The sequence below is a fragment of the Conger conger genome, chromosome 10 (assembly GCF_963514075.1).
Source record: "Conger conger chromosome 10, fConCon1.1, whole genome shotgun sequence".
In the NCBI taxonomy this organism is placed as follows: Eukaryota; Metazoa; Chordata; class Actinopteri; order Anguilliformes; family Congridae; genus Conger; species Conger conger.
This window is the reverse complement of record NC_083769.1, coordinates 10,153,020-10,173,518: the sequence shown is the minus strand read 5'-3', so window position 1 is coordinate 10,173,518 and position 20,499 is coordinate 10,153,020. Positions and strand designations below refer to the sequence as shown.

The 20,499-nt window shown below is 42.2% G+C and overlaps 1 long non-coding RNA gene across 1 annotated transcript in view; it reads right to left on the bottom strand.

Moving 5' to 3' along the window:
* LOC133138150 (uncharacterized) overlaps positions 1–19,531 on the bottom strand; it is a 45,216-nt gene extending 25,685 nt beyond the window's left edge. The window contains exons 1-2 of the long non-coding RNA XR_009709681.1: positions 19,070–19,531; positions 16,424–16,519 (exon numbers count right to left, since the gene is read on the bottom strand). This is a non-coding gene — a long non-coding RNA (uncharacterized LOC133138150). The remainder of the gene's footprint in view (positions 1–16,423; positions 16,520–19,069) is intronic.
* Positions 19,532–20,499: the final 968 nt, after the last annotated feature.

Genomic DNA, 20,499 nt, shown 5'->3' with positions numbered 1-20,499 from the left:
ACACAGATAAGTAACTTCCAAATCCGCTCCCCACCCACCGCAGCCAAGATAATTTACAACACAGAGATAAGTAACCACAAAAACCCTGCCTCTAACCACCCCAGAATCTTAGGGAAGATCATTTACAACACAGAGATAAGCAAACACCAAATACCCCCAACCCCCAGCCCCCCATCAACCCACAACCCACATACCCAGATAAGAACTTCTAGTGCAGAGATAACCAACCACCCAGTCCTGACCCCACACACCCAGTCAAGATGATTTACTGTGGGGGGTATAGTGTTACTGGGTCCTGAATCAGTTTCTGTTGTCACCAATAACACTGGATCAATTAACCAAGTGGATGCAGTAACAAACGCGAATCACTCGCGGTTTTAACAATGCAAAAAGTTTCATACAAGGACACAAACGTCTGCAGCAGTCATTCATGAGCTCAACTAAAGTCTCCAAAATGTCATAACTTATAAATAATAATTGAAATAATTAAAAGGAGAATATAGTGTGTAACCGAAAATCCAATACGGCTACCCAGGAACGAAGTTCACGAGCCATAACTTTCAGCAAACAGACAAACAATAAAGCTTTCCTACCGCCACCCCTGTACCTACCTAACTGAGGTAATTCGGGGAGAATGTGTGAAAATCAGACACTTCATTGATATTCACGGTAAAGAGCAAGGTCAATCCAGCAAACATAACTCCCCTCCAACACAAACGGCTGGTTTCACAGACACAGATTAAGCTTAGCCCTCGACTAAATTCAATTTCGAATGGAGATTCTCCGTATAAAACTCAATTTAGTCCAGGACTAAGCTTAATCTGTGTCTGCGAAACCAGCCGATATAATAATCATTACCAATGCGGTAGAAAATGATGCAGTACGTAGTATTATTCGAAAAAAGTGGGCTTAAGGCACAAGCTTGTTTCTCTGCAGGTGAGGTTGCAGCTTGATGAAAATTCAAAAAGAAAATGCGGCAGAAAATTATTTATTTTCTGGAAGAAAAAAAAAAAACAACTTTCAAAATATTTCCCATTAAAGAATCAGGTCATGACTTTGAGGGTGCGGCTCCAAAATATATATGCTTCCCTTTTTCCTTTTTGACTGCATATGATGAGTCAAAGTTGAAAAATGAGTCTTATGGTATGTATAACCTCTACAAGTCATGACTTCCTTAATATGCATATGTAAATGTATTGCTACAGTACCTACTGTATTGTACATGAGAAAGACAAGCGGGGAGGAGGCACTGATAACGGTTTCAGTGCAGAACCAACGCAGGAGCCGATATGATTCTGCATTTCACAGACGGCGGCAGGGATGTCTTATAATTGGAATATAAATAACCATAATCTCGCAGGGCTCTTGTGAACAGACAAGCACCTTCACAGGAAAAGTGGAGGGAGCTAAAGACCGGCCGCAATATATCAGTTAATCGATAACTGAAACAAATCTTTGTTGGCTTACAGAGGGTGGGGGGGGGGGGGATCCACGCGTTTAGTCACCTTGTAAAGCTCTTTGAGAGCTGCTAACGTATATTGTTACACCGTCAGGGGCACTGTCATGGAAAGTAATCTATCAGGTAGCTGGGTTCATGTCGGTATCTCTTCCATTCAGTGAGGAACCAGATATCTGGTGATACGGACACAGAAGCGTTTCCCACTCATCTGATTGGGTGCACAACACAGGTATTAACACAGATAATTTTACACAATAAAACTCACCAGACCGTTCTGTCCTCTCCAATTTTTCACAACGGGAAGTTCCAGTTCCTGCACACTACACTTTCGCTCCAATAGGTTTATTCTTGCAATGTTTTATTCTAGCAGTATATCTCAGGCAAACACCCATGTCAAAGTCAGACAGGCTGTATATACATACAGTAGGCCTACAGGCAGGCAGTGATATCATGTTAGTTAGCAATCAGTGAGTATTTATGGTATGTGAACTGCCTATACATGTAACCCAAAGAAATATAATAAAAAAGAACTGTATACATACTGTATGCAATACAAGTATTAGCCACTAATCAGCTTGTGCAGTACATTACATTATATTAATGGCATTTAGCAGATGCTCTTATCCAGAGCGACGTACAGTTGATTAGACTGAGCAGGAGACAGTCCTCTCCTGGAGCAATGCAGGGTTAAGGGCCTTGCTCAAGGGCCCAATGGCTGTGCGGATCTTATTGTGGCTACACCGGGGTTCAAATCACCAACCTTGCGTGTCCCAGTCATGTACCTTAACCACTACGCTACAGGCCGCCCTACATTCATCGGTAAGTCAAAACATTTTTTAGGCGATTACATAAGCATGTACCCTAAAAAGCATTTTTTCATATAGGCTTTTGCTATGACAAAATGGAACAGCCTACAAACATGGGGGAACGAATGAGGAGTAAGTGTACAAACCAGTTAATAAATGAAGTTGGTACCAGGAGTTTCCAGTGATAGTTCAGCGGGAAAAATGTTCATTACCATAGTGTTTGGTCATGCCCTTTAGTGACATTTCAGAATGTTCTGGTTGTAGTGGTAGGAAAACACTCACTACTAAAAACACGGAAGTGAATATCTGCAAAGTTTAAAGGATCTCAGAATTTCAGAGTGACACTGAACAGAGGTGACAAGCGTCCCCGAGTGACCGGTTCGAGAGACGAGGTAAACCACACGAAGGGAACGGCTCTAAACCAAAGAGATTTCCTCCAATCCACACACCGAACACACTGCCTAAATCTAAGGGTGTGTTTTTAGTGTCCATTAAACAAAAGCCTACATTTGGAGATAGAGTATCGACAGGATCAGCAGATCATTGTGACACAGAAAACAACGCTACCAAATTGTCCTACTTCTTAAAAAGCCGGGATCGTTTTGGGTTGTTTACCACAGCTTCATCCCACAGGCTTGCTTCCAGGGGCTTGCATAAAACAGAATAGCAGTGGGCTACTTAGTGGCATATCTGGCTGAGATATTTGTTCTTTGTGCAGTGATGTGCCCTGGGGTTTGGACTGCATGTCAACTACATCCCACGGGGTGACAAATATTAATCAAAGCATGACGCAGGGAACAAGGGTTTCATCAGAATGGTATACCCCACTTTGCGCAATAGTAACTGCTCTCTTCAGTCTAGTGACTGCAAAAAGGTAGTAGCAGAGAGACAGGACTACACATACAAATGGACTAAAATAAAAAAGGCAGGCAATAGAAATTTACTAAAAATATGGATAACATAACAGTTGTGACTGGTTAGTATGGGTTATTATAACTCGAACCCAGGACCTCCTTGCTGTGAGGCGGCAGTGCTACCCACTGCACCATCCGTGCCGCCGATCAGATCATAAATGATTGAGCTAATTAAATAATTAAGAACAGAAGTTAGTCTGAAATCCAGAAACAGATATGACCCTCCTTGCCCATCCCTGCTCTAAAGCACGGCATTGGCGCAGAAACATGACGTATCGATTTCAGAATTAGACAGAAATATTCTGTGACGTTCAAAGTGATTCGCCTCTTCCCTCGTGACCCTGAAGATGACCGAACTGCTGAGACGGTGTCTTTTTGAAGGGAACTGTTGACACGGCAAATCCAAACACCGAACACCTCCAGTCAGGAAACATATGGTGCTCTTTTTAATACCCTGATTAATACCCTGGTCAAGTTAAACACTGGGGCTCAGAGGATTGTAGTGATCTGGCTGCAGCCCACGCTTCTCTTGGCTGATTATGCTCTTCTGGGGGGGGTGATGTACACATTTGCTTCTTACTACAAAGCCCTTTATCCTGCATCCGTGTAGCAGATGCCGTTCGAAATAACACGCATCGTGTAATCTACGCTCTCAAATGAATCGGGACGCTCAACGGAATAAAATGCTTTCAATGAAATCCAAACTCTGTTCACCTTGGGACGTCCTCAGTGCAACAGTGGACACCCAGTGGACATCTGCGTGATAAAATGGATCATGTCCACCGGTGACGAATACGCAGGGGAAACCGTTCACACGTATCACACAGAACGGGCATCTGGCTGTTCGGTCGGTCCACATCTGGGGGACAACACACGATAGCGTATGTTGAAGAATTAGCAAATGAAACTCAAGGAGGAGTTGACCAACAGTCATCCAGTATTTCAACGTTTTTTTTTTAAATCTGCGTGTGTATCTGCAACAACTGGAGCAGCCTCCATTTAAAAAAAAAGGAGACACGCTCACCTTTACAGACAGAAAATGAAATAAAAACACAACGTAAAATTCATTCACGGCTCATTTTCCCCTCGTATGAAACAGAACTCTCACAAAGCCTCCTGAAGGGAACGACAAAAACAATGTTCTCAATATTGTGAAAGCAGCCCAGACAGCCGCGCGGCGGCGGCTAGGGAAATATACTATTACGACGTGGGTGGGCCAGCCGTCTGGCCGGCTCTTAAACTGGGCCGGCCTCTTGTAAATAATATTAAACGCCTAATGGAAACTGGCTCTTCTTCACACGAAGGGGTTAGTGCGATTTGAACTCATTTTTACAAAATGGAGGCCGTCGGGTGTCGGGTGAGTGCTGCTGTCAAAGTGATATACAATTTACAATTCCCCGAAACAATTGTGATTTGGAGTAGCGGGTTAACAGGAGTGTTGATACTTGAAGCTGATGTAAAGGTTGAATTACTCAGCACGCCAGCGCATTCTGACTGTCCTTGTTCAGATCACTTCAGAACGAACACAGCCCAGAGTTTCTGCCAACATTATCGCCGCCTGCTTTTCAGTCCGTAACCCCCACCACCCCCCACCCTCTTCTTATTTGTTTGTAATTAATCCGCTATTTGCACGTATACAACTCCGATGAATTCTTGGACAGGCTCCAGGATAAATCTAAAAAAAGCGATAGTTTGCGGAATGGGGGAACTGGAGCGCGTTGGAGAGCTGAAATTAACGGGAGGGACGCTCGTGAAGCGTGCTAATGGAATTCTCTCGCTTGCTAATTATTTGACGGCGGTATGGGCCGTTTCGCGCAGGACGAAAATAGCGCTAATCCCACCTCTGCACCTTGAGTCGATTATGGGGAATTATTGTTTAAGGCTGCGGTTGAGAAAATGGGCAAATTTTCACAGTAATGCCGGGAAAACTAAAATCGATAATGTTTAAAAAAAACAAAAACATTTCAGAATAATTCCTCTGCGGTTGTCAACTTTCAGTAAGTGTTTTTCACCCCCCTCACACACACAGTAGTAGTGGGGTTGGGTTAGCACTTGGCTGGGAGACCTTCTGGGAAGTTGCTGCTGGATGTGGTGTGGGCAGGCCAGTAGGGCGTCACTCTGATCAAATAAATGCCAATGCCCCATTGCGCTGATGGGGACACTGTGCTGCAGGAGACGCCATCTTCCGGATGAGACATTAAACCAAGGCCCTGACTCGCCGTGGTCGTTAATGACCCCATGACACTCTTCACAACGAGCAGGGGGTTCCCTGGTGTCCTGGCTAAATTCCCAACCTGGCTCTTTCAACCGGTCACCATACTATCCTCTGATTGAATTGGCAAAAAAAAAAATGTTTCTCTCCCTCTCCAGCTCAGCTGATGTGTGGTGAGCATTCTGGCACAAAATGGCGGCCCTTCCGTCGCCCAGGTGGTTGCTACACATTGGTGGTGGTTGAGGTGAGTTTCCCCTCATCACTGTAAAGTGCTTTGAGTTACCGGCTGGTGAGAAAAGTGCTAGATAAATGCAATTATTATTATTTTATTTACCAATTGTCTTTGTGGTCTTCTTTTGTTTTATAGTGTAGGGTACATTACCATACTTCCGGCCCTAATTTTCCATTGTTTGATAGAAGGATTGTGTTTATGGTACAAATTAATACTGTTTCAGTGACTTTGTTTCCACCAGGGAACCGACTGGCTTCATATGAAGCGGGCTAATACATTTTAAACACTTTCCAGTTGTGCTTAATAATGTACCTCTTAGAGAAGTCATTATTTCTCATTTGGCCCACGTTCAGGATAGATTGCTCCCACTTCCTCTGCTTGGCCATCCAGTGGTGCAGCAAAGGGAAAATAAGGACATTTTATTTATTTTATTTTATTATTTTATTTCCCCTCCAGTCTTTATAGCAAGTCCAAAAATACAGAAAACAGTTCAAACAAAATATCATGAGCCTGAATTCAAGCAAAACGCATTCAAGTGTGCGCAGAAATGGACTGGAAGAACCCTGTCACTTCTTTTAAATCATTTGAGGTGTGCACCTGTGCGAACAGCACACTTTGAACAGCTCCTATAAACACAGTACATACTGTACTGCCAAACAAGAGAAACACTTTTCAGAATTCTCACTTCTGGCCATTATCGTATTACTGGAAAAACATTTATGGAGTCCATTTTACATCCAGCAAAAAGTGGTCAGAAGTATATTTGAATGAAAAAAAATTAATTAAATAGTAAAATGGTCTCTGTGCATGGCGGGGTGCGAACGGGCACTAATGATCTCCCTACTGATGCAAATTAATTATAACAATCAATCACCCCGAATTACAAGAAAAGACTGGATATAGCCTAAAGTCAATTAGCAATCAACAAGTCTGGCCAATGCTCAGAGCTGATTGGCATGAAACTAATTGAAAGAGAAGGACACGGCTTCCATTAATAAAGCAAATGTCATAAGAACAGCATACTTAATTAAAGGTTGCAACCCTGGCCGGGACTCTAGAAAATGGAGGGGCTGTTTATTAATAGTTGCTACTTTGGGGGCTGTCTAGCATGCTCTACCCAGACTCCTCTTTTATTCCGAAGGACTGAGTAATCCACACTGATTTAAAGGCGAAAACCTACTGCTACTGCATGCACACATTTAATATGGGATACTACCTATTTTGTACCATGGTAAATACAATCATTATACAAAATTGGTGACAATCCAATTATGATATTATTGAATTATTATTACTATTATTACAACCCCACACATTTCAAGTGGAGGTCTTTCTCTTTGATAGGGTCAACATTGGCTCAGGCGGTAAGAGCAGTCGTCTGCCTTGCCTGACAGCCAATTGCCATTGGTGTGTATGAATGGGTGAATGAGAAGCATCAATTGTACAGTGCTTTGGATAAAGGCGCTATATAAATTCCAACCTTTACGATTCTAAAGGACTGAGTAATCTGCGCTGATTAAAAGGGGAAAGTCAACTGCCACTCAAAGTTCCATGTAGACATATTTAATATGAGATACAGTACTACCTACTTTGCACCGTGATAAATACAGTAACTCACACTACAATACAGTCAGGTAAAGCAATGCCAAATGCTATTGGAAGATGTTTGACATTAGGTTTATCTAATAATGAAGATGAAGATTATGCTGAAGGGGCAGTTATAAACCCACATACCACTAAAGTAATGCAACAAGGCCAAAGTACTAAAACTTTTATTCCAGCATTTATATTTTAAAATGGTACACTCTATGATGTATATAATGCAGTTGTCATGAATGCATGAGGCCATTTTGTAAATTATGGCATTAGAAAATATACTCGATTGAACCCCATGGGGTAATTTGTCCTCTAACTTTGACCCATCCTAGTTATTTAGGAGCAGTGGACAGCCACCGTGCAGAGCCCGGGGAGCAACGTGGGGTTAAGGGCCTTGCTCAAGGGCCCAACAGCCGTGCAGGTCTTATCGCGGCTACACCGGGGCTTGAACCACCAACGTTCTGGGTCCCAGTCATGTACTGTGCCTCAGTCACTACGTGACGGGCTGCTCCCATTGCGTTGTATATGGTGGGGCAGGAAAAAGCCCTTGTAGATCCATCTGAGAGAAGCAGCCCAGGGCAGTAGCACAGTGCTCCGCCCTTCAGTCCCATTGTAGTTGGCTTGTGAAATGCTCTAACACGGGGAAGAGTCGCAGCGGGGAAATGACCCTTTTGCTTGCGTTTACCTTTAGGGGTGACATCGGCTCAGGCGGTAAGAGTTTCCAGTTCGATCCCCAGCCCTGGGGTGTGTCGAAGTGTCCCTGAGCAAGCCGCCTAACCCCCAAATGCTCCTGACCAGCTGGTTGGTGCCTTGCATGACAGCCAATTGCCATTGATGTGTGAACGGGTGAATACGAAGCATTAATTGTACAGCGCTTTGGATAAATGTGCTATATAAATGCATCCCATTTAATTTTGTGCTTTTGTCACAACGCCATTTCTATTTACACCTTGTCCTCACACAGAATATAACTATTTTACCCATTCCTTATACTGTACGTCTCATTGCCTGTGGCTTAGTCAGGGCCTTGGTCAGTGTTTGACACTGCTTTGTTTATACAGCAAAGAAACCCTAAAACTGTTTGTCTTGTATTAATCTAAGCAGCAATATAATGGCCTGTATCGCTTTACTTTTTTATTCACACCGTTACATCTTTTGGAGCCTGTAGCCAACCTATGTTCTGTGTGAAATCACCTCTTTTAGAGTAAATGTTATTCTTTTAGAGCGCATTTTTTATCCTTCTTTGACTTATATTGTATACACTCTGCAAGAGTCATTACATATTAAGAGTTATTATATTATTCTAAAACAAACAAAATGGAACAAAACCTAACATGCCTTGATACCCTTTTCTCCGATTGCTGTTTAATTTGATTCATTTTGGCACTTGATGGCTGCATGTTCTTGGCATGAAAGGTCAAACTAACAAAGGTGTTTTTATTTTTTTTAACCAAGATTGTCCTGCCCTCTTCCTGTTTGAGTGTGAATAGTCACTGAACCTCTACTTTAACACACGGCCAATAGGAGAGCACAATCTGTACCTGTACACACTTAAAATATTAACAATAACGATCCCCTAATTCAGAATCATTTTAGATTTTACATCTCAATATTAAAATGCACTGCAATTCAAGCAGTAAAACTGCACAGCAGCTCTCGTTGTCTTTGTAAGAATCCTCTTGAATACACCGGCCATACACACTACAGTCATTCAAAGTTTATTATTCTGCTTTTTTTTTTTACGGCTTACTCCGACCTATCGACACCAAACCAAATGGAAAACATCCGGCATGATCCAGAATGGTGTATTTGTTTCACAGCTTTTTTATATTCCGATGTAAGGTTTTCCAGGGGAAAAAGTCCCATTGGATAGAATGGTGGAATGTTCAGTTTCCAGAGTGGTGACAGTTGGAATTTGAATTTTTAGACATGGTTTTTAACCACTGCCATTACTCTCAATTTTAACACTACATATATATATATATATATTATGCATCAGCATTTCATACCGTTTCTCACAATATGAACATGTTTTGGGTAGTACTTTGAGAAGAAGGCTGTTCTCAAACAGATGTTCATAATTCACTCTAGTCTCACTATAACACACAGTTCAGCCAATTCACATTATTTATTATTTAATGAGCTGTGTGCCCATGGAAGCCTGCGATGCCTGTGCCCTCAAGCAGTGTTCATGCTCACCTGTACACCAGCTTGTAAATGCAAATATTTCAACACCGTAGTATTAGCAGTAGTCCACCGATTTAGTCCGCATTTCCTTTATTATTATTAAAAGAAGAGTGATACTAAGAACGGTCTGAGCTCCCAGCCTCATGCTGATTTATTTAGGGAAAGGAAGGGTGAGCCTGGGGACCTTCTTCTGAGAGACAGGGCCAAAAAGCGTCCCCTTTAATGTCTAGTTTGGGGGTTGGGGGGTCCTGATGGGAGTCTAGGGAGGCAGCGAACGAGCCTTCGCTTTGGGCTGCAGCAGCTCCAGTCAGGCCTGACGAGTCTGGATGGATGGCAACTTTTCACATCAGAAGCAGGCTGACAATAACTTAAAACAGCTGGCAGAAACAGTTTTTCATGAGACGTCAACGTGATGGAGCAGGACCAACGGCCTTCTACACTATGAACTCCTGCCGGACGGACACTGTGCCCGGAGTCCAAACTGAGGAAATTGATTCCCCCCTCCCCCCTCTCCCCTCTGCCCTCTGCCCCAACACACACGGACACACAAGCGCACACACACACACACACACCATTTTAGTTTATATCCCATCTCACCGCGTCTCCGGGGCCCTCCAAATGGGACTTCCCTCGGAGACGGAGCCAAACACAAAGCCGTTTGGCCCTTTCAGAAGCCTCCGCTGCAGCTGCAGCACGTCTGCTCCCAAAGGTGACAGCAGATTCATTTTCATTAGAGGAGAGGCGAGGAGTGTGTGTGTGTGTGTGTGTGTGTGTGGGTGTGCATGCATGTACGCCCGCGTGTATGCATGTACCTGTGTGTGTGTGCGTGCGTGTGCATATACCTGTGTGAATGTGTGTGTATGTCTGTTTATGTGTATGCATGTGCACACGTGTGTGTGTGTGTGTGTGTGTGTGTGTGTGTGTGCATGCATGTGCACACGTGTGTATGCATGTACCTGTGTGTGTGTGTGCATGCATATACCTGTGTGTATGCATGTAACTGTGTGCGCGTGTGTATGCGTGAATATACCTGTGTGAATGTGTGTATGTCTGTGTGTGTATGCATGTGCACATGTGTGTGTATGTGTATGCATGTACCTGTGTGAAGGTGTGTGCATGTGCGTATGCATGTACCTGTGTAAATGTGTGTGTATTTTTGTGCATGCGTGTATGTGTGTATGCATGTACAGGTGAGTCTATGTAAGTTTGCTGGGGGTTGGGCAGGGCCTGTTGGTGAGATGACAATATCTCATCTGAGATCTGAACGCTGACGGATTTCTCAGCCCTGCCCATGAAGGGTTTCCCATCTTCACACTCAAAAGAACTACAGTAAAAAAATCCCTCTGTGCCTACCTAATTCTGTGCGGCAGTTAGTACATGCAGTGTGTCTGCAGACACGTTTCCAGATTTGCAGTGCACCTTGGTTTCTTCTCTTGCCTTCAATGTCTTGCACCTTATAAAGCACAGGATTCACCTGTGTGTCGGCTGCAGATTTGAACTGCGCCGACACCAAAGGCTGGCAAAATAATGGGACGGATGAGCTACCTGACAAGGGAAAATAAAGCGTTCTTATCAAAGACTCGCTGAAACAAAGGTTGTGAAACTACAGAAGTGAAAGGGAGATTGAAGATTTGAGGATCCCAAAATGAGTCGGCGTGAACAGCTGGCGACAGTCAATTTAAATTTTCTGTCATATTTTAGTGTCACAATTCTGTGAGACAATTCAAACTGAAATGAATATAGTGTGCATAAAGATCTCATTTGGTTGACTTTACAAAAAAGCTAGACCTTAAAAGGTAGGATAGGTAATTTCAACGGTCAGGAGAGGAATAGCAGCAACAAACACCTACAAACCACAACAATGTTTATCCCTCCCCCGTCTCTGTAAACACGCTGACGTTGAAACGCCATTGGCTGTGGCAATTAGAACTGATTTTCAACCAATGAACTTGAATTAGTGTACAGTTGTACAATGTTTTGGTACAGAGTTGGGCCATCAACTGTATATTTTTAAACCTGAACTTAAGGACTATAAACACAGGCAGAGGGTTAACATGTCAGTGAGCCTTTTCCAATGATAAGGGAAAATTCTTACCTATTGTACCTTTAAGGTTTTTAAACACGTCACATTTGAGGAAATGGGAATTAACTGGTCTAAATGCACCTGAAGGCAAATGGAACCATTTAGAAACTTACTCCATGCCTTGCCTGCTTCAAATAAAGTCCATTATCATCTGAACGTTTCAGCCTTGGGAGGGCTTAATCAACTCATGTGAGGCCACTTTTCTGGGAAACAGGTGCACAAGTAAATCTCTCCACCACCCTTGTGTAAATATAAGAGCATACTTTATTTGAACCAATGATATACACTCAAAGCACTTTTTGGTATCTTAGACTTTTAGACTTATTCGTTTTCTGCTGCTGTAGCCTATCCACTTAGAGGTTTGATGCATTGTGTATTCAGAGATGCTCTTCTACATACCACTGTTGTGTGGATATTTACATTACTGTCACCTACCTGTCAGTGTTGAGCAGTCTAGCCCTTCTCCTCTGACCTCTCATTAACACTATTTTTGCCTGCAGAACAGCTGCCCACTGGATGTTTTTTTCCACTATTCTCTGCAAACTCTAGAGACTGTTGTGTAAGAAAATCCCCGGAGATCAGCAGTTTCTGAAATACTCAAACTACCCTGTCCGGCACCAACAATCATTCCACGGTCAAAGTCACTTTGATCACATTTTTTCTGAAAAACATTTGAACCTCTTGACCATGCCCGCATGGTTTTATGCACTCAGTTGCTGCCATATGATTGATTGATTAAATATTTGCATTAACAAGCTGGTGTACAGGTCTGCTCACTGCAAGTACTTTTCCAATGGAAATTCAAGTGCTAAGATATTCAAGTTGCATATAATAACAGTCCAATGCTTCTTCTGAGCATGTACTACAACAGTAATACCCTGCTGAAAAAAACAGCTCAAGCTAGGTTTTCAAACAGCCGGTAGCTGGTTGACTGGTTCAGATCAGCTCCGAGCTTGGCATGGTTTGACCAGCTCAAGCTATGTTTTGAAACAGCTGGTAGCTGGATGACCACTTCAGACAAGCTCCCACCTCGACATGGCTTGACCAGCTATGTTTTGAAATCAGGTACCAGCACTAGCTGGCTTATACCCAGCTAGACCAGGTTAACCAGCTCAATTTTCAAGATGGTCAAGCTGGCATAGCTGGATTTTACAGCAGGGCAGTCATGCTTTTCCAAAGCTCACATTAGTTTTTACATATTGCCCAAACATATTTTCACATATTTACTTAGCCAAAGTAAGTATCATTCTTAACAGCAGGGCTTTATCTGGGATTTGAGCCAAAAACTTTGCAGTCACAAACACAGTTCCCTAAACACAACAAGATGGTCGCCGTATTACTCAGGATTGTGGGATTATTTAAATGCCCTGAAGGGATTCCAGTATTTGTTTGCATCACACACTACAGTGGGTTACACTTGTTTTTGTTTGTGTAAAGCTTGCAGAGTACTGCCACAAATGGAATGGAAACTAATGACAAAGTGGAGAATGTGACAATGTGTAATGAATACGCTGCCATAACAGCAGTAGACAACAATAAGGGCAGAAGAATACATTGATTGCAATGGGAGAAGAATTCTACTCGAAGCTTGAATGTAATACCCACTAATACCTGTTAATGCGCCCTGGTAATCAGACCTGGGTTAATTACAGATTTAAACTGTTTTGGATTGAAGTACTTTTCTGTGCTTGAGTGATCTTGCCTTGTGCAATTGAGGAACAGAAGGCAGGGTTTGCACTTTTTTTGAGAAAGATTTCCTAGGTTCCAAAATACCAGACAAGTTCAGAAAAACATAGAAAAGCATTTGAAATCAAAAACAATTACCTATTTGACCCAAGTGAGGTCAAAAACAATTAATTTGCTGGTCATATATTTGGTCAACAACAGTTTGAACTTGCTGGTCTACTTTCTTACTTAAAGTTGTACTCATTAATGCAATTCACCAACTTAATTGTAATCCTCACCTTTTCAAACCTATCTGGTATCTCAGTCCATGAAGTTCCTCGCGGTGACACATTCCCCTGAGGGTATTACACTATGCGAACCGGCTGCGCTCCGCATTACTCTGTAAATATCATCGCGCTTGTTAAGTGCGCAGAGCGGTGCTGTGCTCAAGCGCGCGTCGCCCGTTTACCGCCCTTGTGCCACGGGCGGCCATTTTGAGCATCCGACCTCCTCCCGCCCGCCATCCTCAATTAAAATGCAAATGGCCGACGTGTCCCGTAGAGCATGTAATCGCAGCCTTCCGGCGTCCCTGCTGACCTCCCTCCCTCTCTACACGTGTATGCCGGTCCGGTCGGCCGCCAATGCCCGGAGAGAGGAGCGGGGGGTCCCGGCGGGATTGGGGGAATGAGAAGCCAGATCCGACTTTCCCAAAAAGGTTGCAACCTTTCATTTTTTAAGTGATCAGGGAGGGGGGGGGGGGGGGGGGGGGGAGTGAAACTAGGTATACCTTTTTCTCCCTGGTGTCTGAGAGCTGGGAACTCCCCCCACCCCCTCATCCTCTTCCTCACATAACACAGCGAGAAAGAGATACCAAAGGAAGGGTACTCCCCTCCATGCTGGGAATATTAACTTGAGTGCATTTGGGGCCGATCAATAAAACAATAGGGACAGGGGACAGGCACTGAATGGGGGATGGGGGATGGGGGGGGGGGGGTTCGTTTGGTCAGCTTTGCAACGAAAAGCGGTGTTTGAAAAGAAGCATAAATTAGTAATTCAGAAAGGAATTTCTCTCTCCTCTGCCTTTCTTCTAATCCTGGAGAGGTAATGCCATTTTTCTTTCTCTTCATTTTCCTGCCGGCAATTCATAACAGAAGGCACAAGGTAAAACCTCATTCTTGATGCGAATTCTTTAAAAAGAAAAACTTTCTGCGCAGACAGGCTTATTCTGTAGATGTCTCAAAACACCTTCCAGGAGAAAGGAATTCCAGATCATGTTTAAAAATGAGCCTTTTTTTCCTGTTTGCCAAGCAAAATTTGAAAATTTAGTTTATTTCTCTTTCCCACAAGTGATCTGACTCACCCAAAATGAAGGAGACAGCAGAATTTGAATTTGCCGAAACAATTGCAAAGCCCTCACCCCAACATAACATAGCACAGCATAACAGGAGCAGGGCCTGAGAGAGTTGTGGGGAAATTGACGTATTTACATGTAAACGGCCACCTTCCCTCTGCAACCGACTGTAGTTAATTTTGTACTGAAGCCAGAGATGAGCACACTACCAGCACAGACTAATAATCCCTAAGTGTAAACTAATAAGGGCTAAATTAAGCAAACTGTGGCTGCTGGCTTTTGATGTGCTATAATTACAGGTATTTTCCAGTTGTCAAGGAGTGTTTATCTTAAAACCAATGAAATAATTTATTCCCTGCAGAGAATGATAGTCTTTCAGGATAATAGCACCACTGTCCGCAGATTGAGTAGTTACCTATTGATGTGGGAAGGATCATAATTTCAGTCAACAGATCTGAAAGGAATCTACTCGCGCTAGATCAGTGGTCACCTGGAGATCTACCGTCCTGTAGGTTCATTACAACCCAAATTCTACACCTAAATAGCAGCTCAACGGGATCTTTAGCTGTTGAATGAGGGTGGGCTTTGCTAAGGTTGGAGTGAAAACCAACAGGACAGTAGATCTCCAGGAACAGGGTTGGTGAACCCTGCATTAGGGGTTAAAAAAATCATTTTCCATCTATTAGTGGTGCCATATTCTTTCCTCCTGTAGAATTCCAGATGTGAACATCCTGGCTTTCCTGGCCTACCATCCCATAATGACTAATAGGACTTTGGACTCAGTCAGTAGTGCAGCACATTGGGTGTGGCTACTGAATCTTGGCATTTTTCTGACCGGATGGGAGAAAATGGGCAGAACTTATCAGTGGGCGTGCTGCAACCCAATTCTATCACAGCCCATCATTAATGTACAAAGGCATGGCTTACTTGAACTAAACTCCTCTGAGTTCTCATTTGGAGGAGGAACAAAGTGTCAGCCTTTAGAAGGTTAGAAGGGCAGTCGCTGCCTGCATACATTGCAGCCAAGGTTATCTCCGTGGTTATTATATAGCATCCGATGGCACAGAACATACATTTCCAAATGACACTCATGAGGAGTTATAATTGTTCTTGGCTCCTCCATTTTGAATGTATAGCCTACAGCCAGACTATGCGTAGAGCATGACCCACAAATGAACCTAGGCTCCTGAAGAGTATACCCTCCAGACAAAACAATAACATGCCTTGTTGTTCATCTGTCACTCTACCATGAGAGCAAAATGGATGAGCACAGATTTATTCATCTTTATTTTGCCTATGCAGTGGAATTAGGAGTTAAACCCTTTACAGATCACAACTAATATATATTTTTTTTAATCATTGAAAATTAAAAATGTTACGTTTTAGATTATAACAAGTTTTACTATAAAACAAGAAAGTGTGCCAAAGCAGAGATGTTGTGGTAGAGTCTATGGTGCCTAGCAACTTGCCAAGAGCAGTGATGTTAAATTTGCTTGGGAGGAGATAACGAATGCAGTTCATGAATGCTTCATTTTAACAGTCATAATTAAAATGATATAATGATTGTACAAGTTGTGTTTGTAATTCTCCTCATTAGACAGGTGTAAGGAAAAGAATGAATACAATACCCTGGATACACAGTGCAGTATTAAGACAGCCATAAACACTTAAAAACCGAAATACAGACAAATCAACATTGAATGCATAATTTTGCATTTGTCATGCAACACTGTACATGAGGCATCATAGTGCTTTTCTTATTTGATGCGAAACAAGAAGATCAGAACTACAAAATGAAGTATCATTTTATTACTTTTCGATCAGTTTTGGAGATATGGCTTGTTAAAATACACGTCTGGCAGAAGTGGTTTTCAGAAATGTCTTCAAACCTTTGCGGGGGTTTGTCACAGATTCTCACCTAGAAGTGACGTACAGTAGGTGTAAGAACTGGCCCATCAGCCACTGCTGTGAAGAGGTCCGAGTCGTCGGTGGCAGGACTGATGGTGTCAACAAGCTGTAAAATGTACGCATGAGCGTTCAGTGAGAGGTTGAAGACTTATGTGGCGTAATACTACAAATGGAGCGTATTTTTTTATCCTCCTATTAGTGATACATTTGTCCAGCATTATAGCATCAATGCCTGCGCCCTTAGCAATCTACAATACATATTATGAAATGATATACTGTAAAACTATTTTCTAAAAGAGAAACTCAGCAACTGGATTTTCTTCCAGCAGCAGCGCACTGGTTTAAGAACACTGTAGCACGGCGGGGTTCCATCATCAAACTGACAGACCAGGAATTCAATGCTCAATGGTTTTATTAGCAGAAAACACATGATCAAGCAGTTCAGATTTCAAACACAGACAAACTTTCAATAGCGGCTGGGCCACTAAAAGCCCACACAGGGTAACAACATGCACTTTTCACATATGTGCACACCTTTTATTAAACGTTAACATCGTTTGCTAGCTATATTATACCTATTATACCATTGCAGCGCAGAGCTAGTGATCTTCAAACCATACCATCTTCTAGCATACAGAAGCAGATCCATTAGCCTACCTCTTGAGTTTAGATAAAGCCACGTTTTATCTGTATTTGGTTGATGGTCGGGTGCATATGCAAACCGAATACTTTTGTGGCGGACAAAATTGAATTTGGTGTTAATGCAGCAAGTCAAGGGCTGTGACAATGTTATCACCTCTTCATTTGCATTACTTTGAGTAGACTACAGCCGCTCCACCAACAAAGAAGAATGTGGAGGACAGACAGGGAAAGTGACTTAATATTTTTACATTACATTTATTTCATATTTGCACATTTTCATGCGTAATGGAGTTGTAGCTGAATGATAGTATTTCAAGATTCCAGATTCTGCACTCATCTAATTTTTGACCAATTGATTACACAGTTTTCAGCATTCTGTAACACTGAGAACTGCGCAATGATCCGCCCTTCGCTGTGTCGAGTCACATTTTTCCTAGTCAAATTGGACAGCAAAATGCACAAAAATGGTTGAATGGCTTCTGCATAGGTTGTGATCCTAGGCATTGCTTGGGAAAACCCTGAAGTTATCAACTCTCCATATTACTGGGCAGCAAGTCACCACAGACCTGGGGCCTCATTTATAAAACTGTGCGTAGGATTCACATCAAAAGGTTGCATACGCATGAAACCCAGGACGTGCGTACGCACAAAAATATTCTGATTTATAAAACACGCACGTCCCATGCCAGTTTTCCTTTATAAATCACAATCAACTCTAAATGTGGCGCACCTTTGCCAGATTCATGTCCCGCCCACAGTTGCCTATAAATAGGCAGTGAACCACCCCTAATGAATATGCATTTCACGAAGACGACAATGGCAAACGCTGAAAAGAAGGCCAAGAAAAGGGATTTCAGCCATTTGATTGCCTCTGAAAAGCTACAGGTGTGGGAATTATCCTGATTGAGTGTAAATGACGAACAGTTCTGCACAACGAATGTGATGATGACGATGATAATAATAATAATAATAATAATAATAATAATAATAATAATAATAATAATAATACACGTTATTTGTCTAGCACCATTGAAAACAGAGATGAAACAAACAAAAATCCATAACAATAAACACATTATAAAACATAATATATGACTATGATAACAATATATGAAACTATGCACTCGTATCTGCCCGACTGACGCATTGTAAACGGCATCAGTGCAGCGTAATTTGTCCGACTGTTCACCGTATTATTTATGAGAATACATTTAATAACATGAAGTATTGTTTAACAATTTGTCTATATATGATCTCAGTTTATATTTATCATCCTAAATCATATTTTTTTGGGCACTCCAGGGAGCATCAATCAAACAGCTGTTTGTTTATTCGTTGTAAGAGAGGCTTTTATCCGTTTTTGCAAATTAACTCTTCATATATGATACGTGAGAGGTAATATTTTGATTTATTTTACACAGCGGTATCAATTTCACACCATTTCTCGCGTTTCATCCCATTGCCATCGGAGTCGCAGTTTCTCATTTCTCCAGTTAATGTGCGCACGCGTGGGTCAGAGTTTCCGTGGAGGACCGCACATTTTCCCGTCAAGTTCGTTTTTTATAAATGCCAAAGTTTGCTTAGAAAGTGGCGTACGCATTATTTTGTGCCTACGCAACGTTTATGAATGAGGCCCCTGGTCTGAGCTGGTGGGCAGTGCGGGCATGAGTCACAGACTACGCTGATGCCAGTTGCTCTGCACTGCTTGATCGTCACAGACCCTGGGCGTGGCCTTGAACAAGACCCAATTGCTCCCAAGAAGTTGATTGGTGGCTTGCATGGGAGCCTTTTACCAGCGTATGGGTGAACAAGAGCTATTAATTGTGAAGTACTTTGGATAGAAGCGTGATATAACGGTATATTGAGTCCATTTATTATCCTCACTATGATGAGGGTCAAAACTGCACTAGCTAGTTAGTTCTGAACTGTAGAAACAAAAACAAAAAAACCCATAAAGTGTAAAGCAGCTTCTCCATTCTTCCTGATTACTTGTGCGTCAACACTAATCACTCACCATTGAGGACCTCTATCGAAGTCACCGTGGATCTCCTCAGACCACATCTCAATGCGATCCACGTACATTCATGCCTGTTCCTCGTCCCTTGGTGGTGCAGCAGGGTCAAAATAGTGTCCATAATTCCATCTCCGCTTTGGAATTCATCTTTTTATTCTAGCCTACAGCCATGTCACACTTGGGATCACCTTACTCCAGTGCTACTCAATTCCACATAGTGGAATAGTGTCCATAGTGCTGGCATTTGCTTCACTTGTGCATTACACCACCTGATTTAACAAATTTGCTTATTATCTGAACCAAGCAGGTAAAATAATTCGTGAAATCAGGTGGTGTAGCGCACGGTAAGAGCAAATGTCTGCACTGTGAATAGCACTGCCTTACTCAATGTCACACTTCCTGGTTTTTCATCCCAATCACGTTTCGAGCTGGGTGTGACTAAACTTGTTACAAAATCAGATACAGCTGTAAGTATAAGCATAGATTTACAGAATGCATTAAATGCTATTCCTACATAAGTTCTCACACATTATTTCACTGACGATGCGAACTTGAAAATTGCAGTTTAAAGGTGAGAACATTTCCTACTCAGACCACCTGTTTCCATGGAGTGAATAATTGGTAATTACACCTAGTCACCTGCACCATCTCAGGCCCCCGGTGTACTGGTTTTTGTTTGCAATCCCAAACTTTAACAAGCTATTAATTCTTCTTAATTATGTGCTTTTCATGTTCAGAGGGATTATTTACCCTCTTAAGCCACATTTTGCCAGACATGGCTAGACATGCCATGAAGAATAAAACTCCCATGTTTCTATTGTGCTTACTGTGCTTATTGTTGCAAACAATAAAGAAGTAAGTTTGTGAGGTGAAGGTAACTTCAAAGAGGTAACTTTTTCGATCAAATGATAGACTGAGGTTAATTAGTAGACTCGTAATTAGTTTGCTGGACGCATCTGTGTAATTTCTTTAATATTTATTCCTTTAAATGTGCCGACACACAGGTTTGGCTCGTTATCATTTGCTTTTGAATTCTGTATTATCTTCCAGGTGGTATTTATTGTGGCCAGATGTCAAGAATTGCACCAATTGGGAGCCAATTGATTCACCACACTCTTTCATTTGATCAGTAAAATCAGTTTGATCAGTTGCCTTTTTAGGCAATTGCTTGCAATATAGCACAATACGCACAATATGAACAGGAGAATAGCCACTGTATGTCTGACTTAAGAGGGTAAATAGTCACTCTGAACATAAGAAGCACATAATTAAGAAAAAATAACTGCTTCTTAAAGTTCTGGGATTGAGATTGTGGTCGGAATGAAAACCAGTATACCTGGAAAAACTACAGAAAAAACATGCTCCACACACATTCCCCAGAAGTGTTGCACCTTGGAGTTACATGTTAACTTATTTTAGGTAATTAGCTT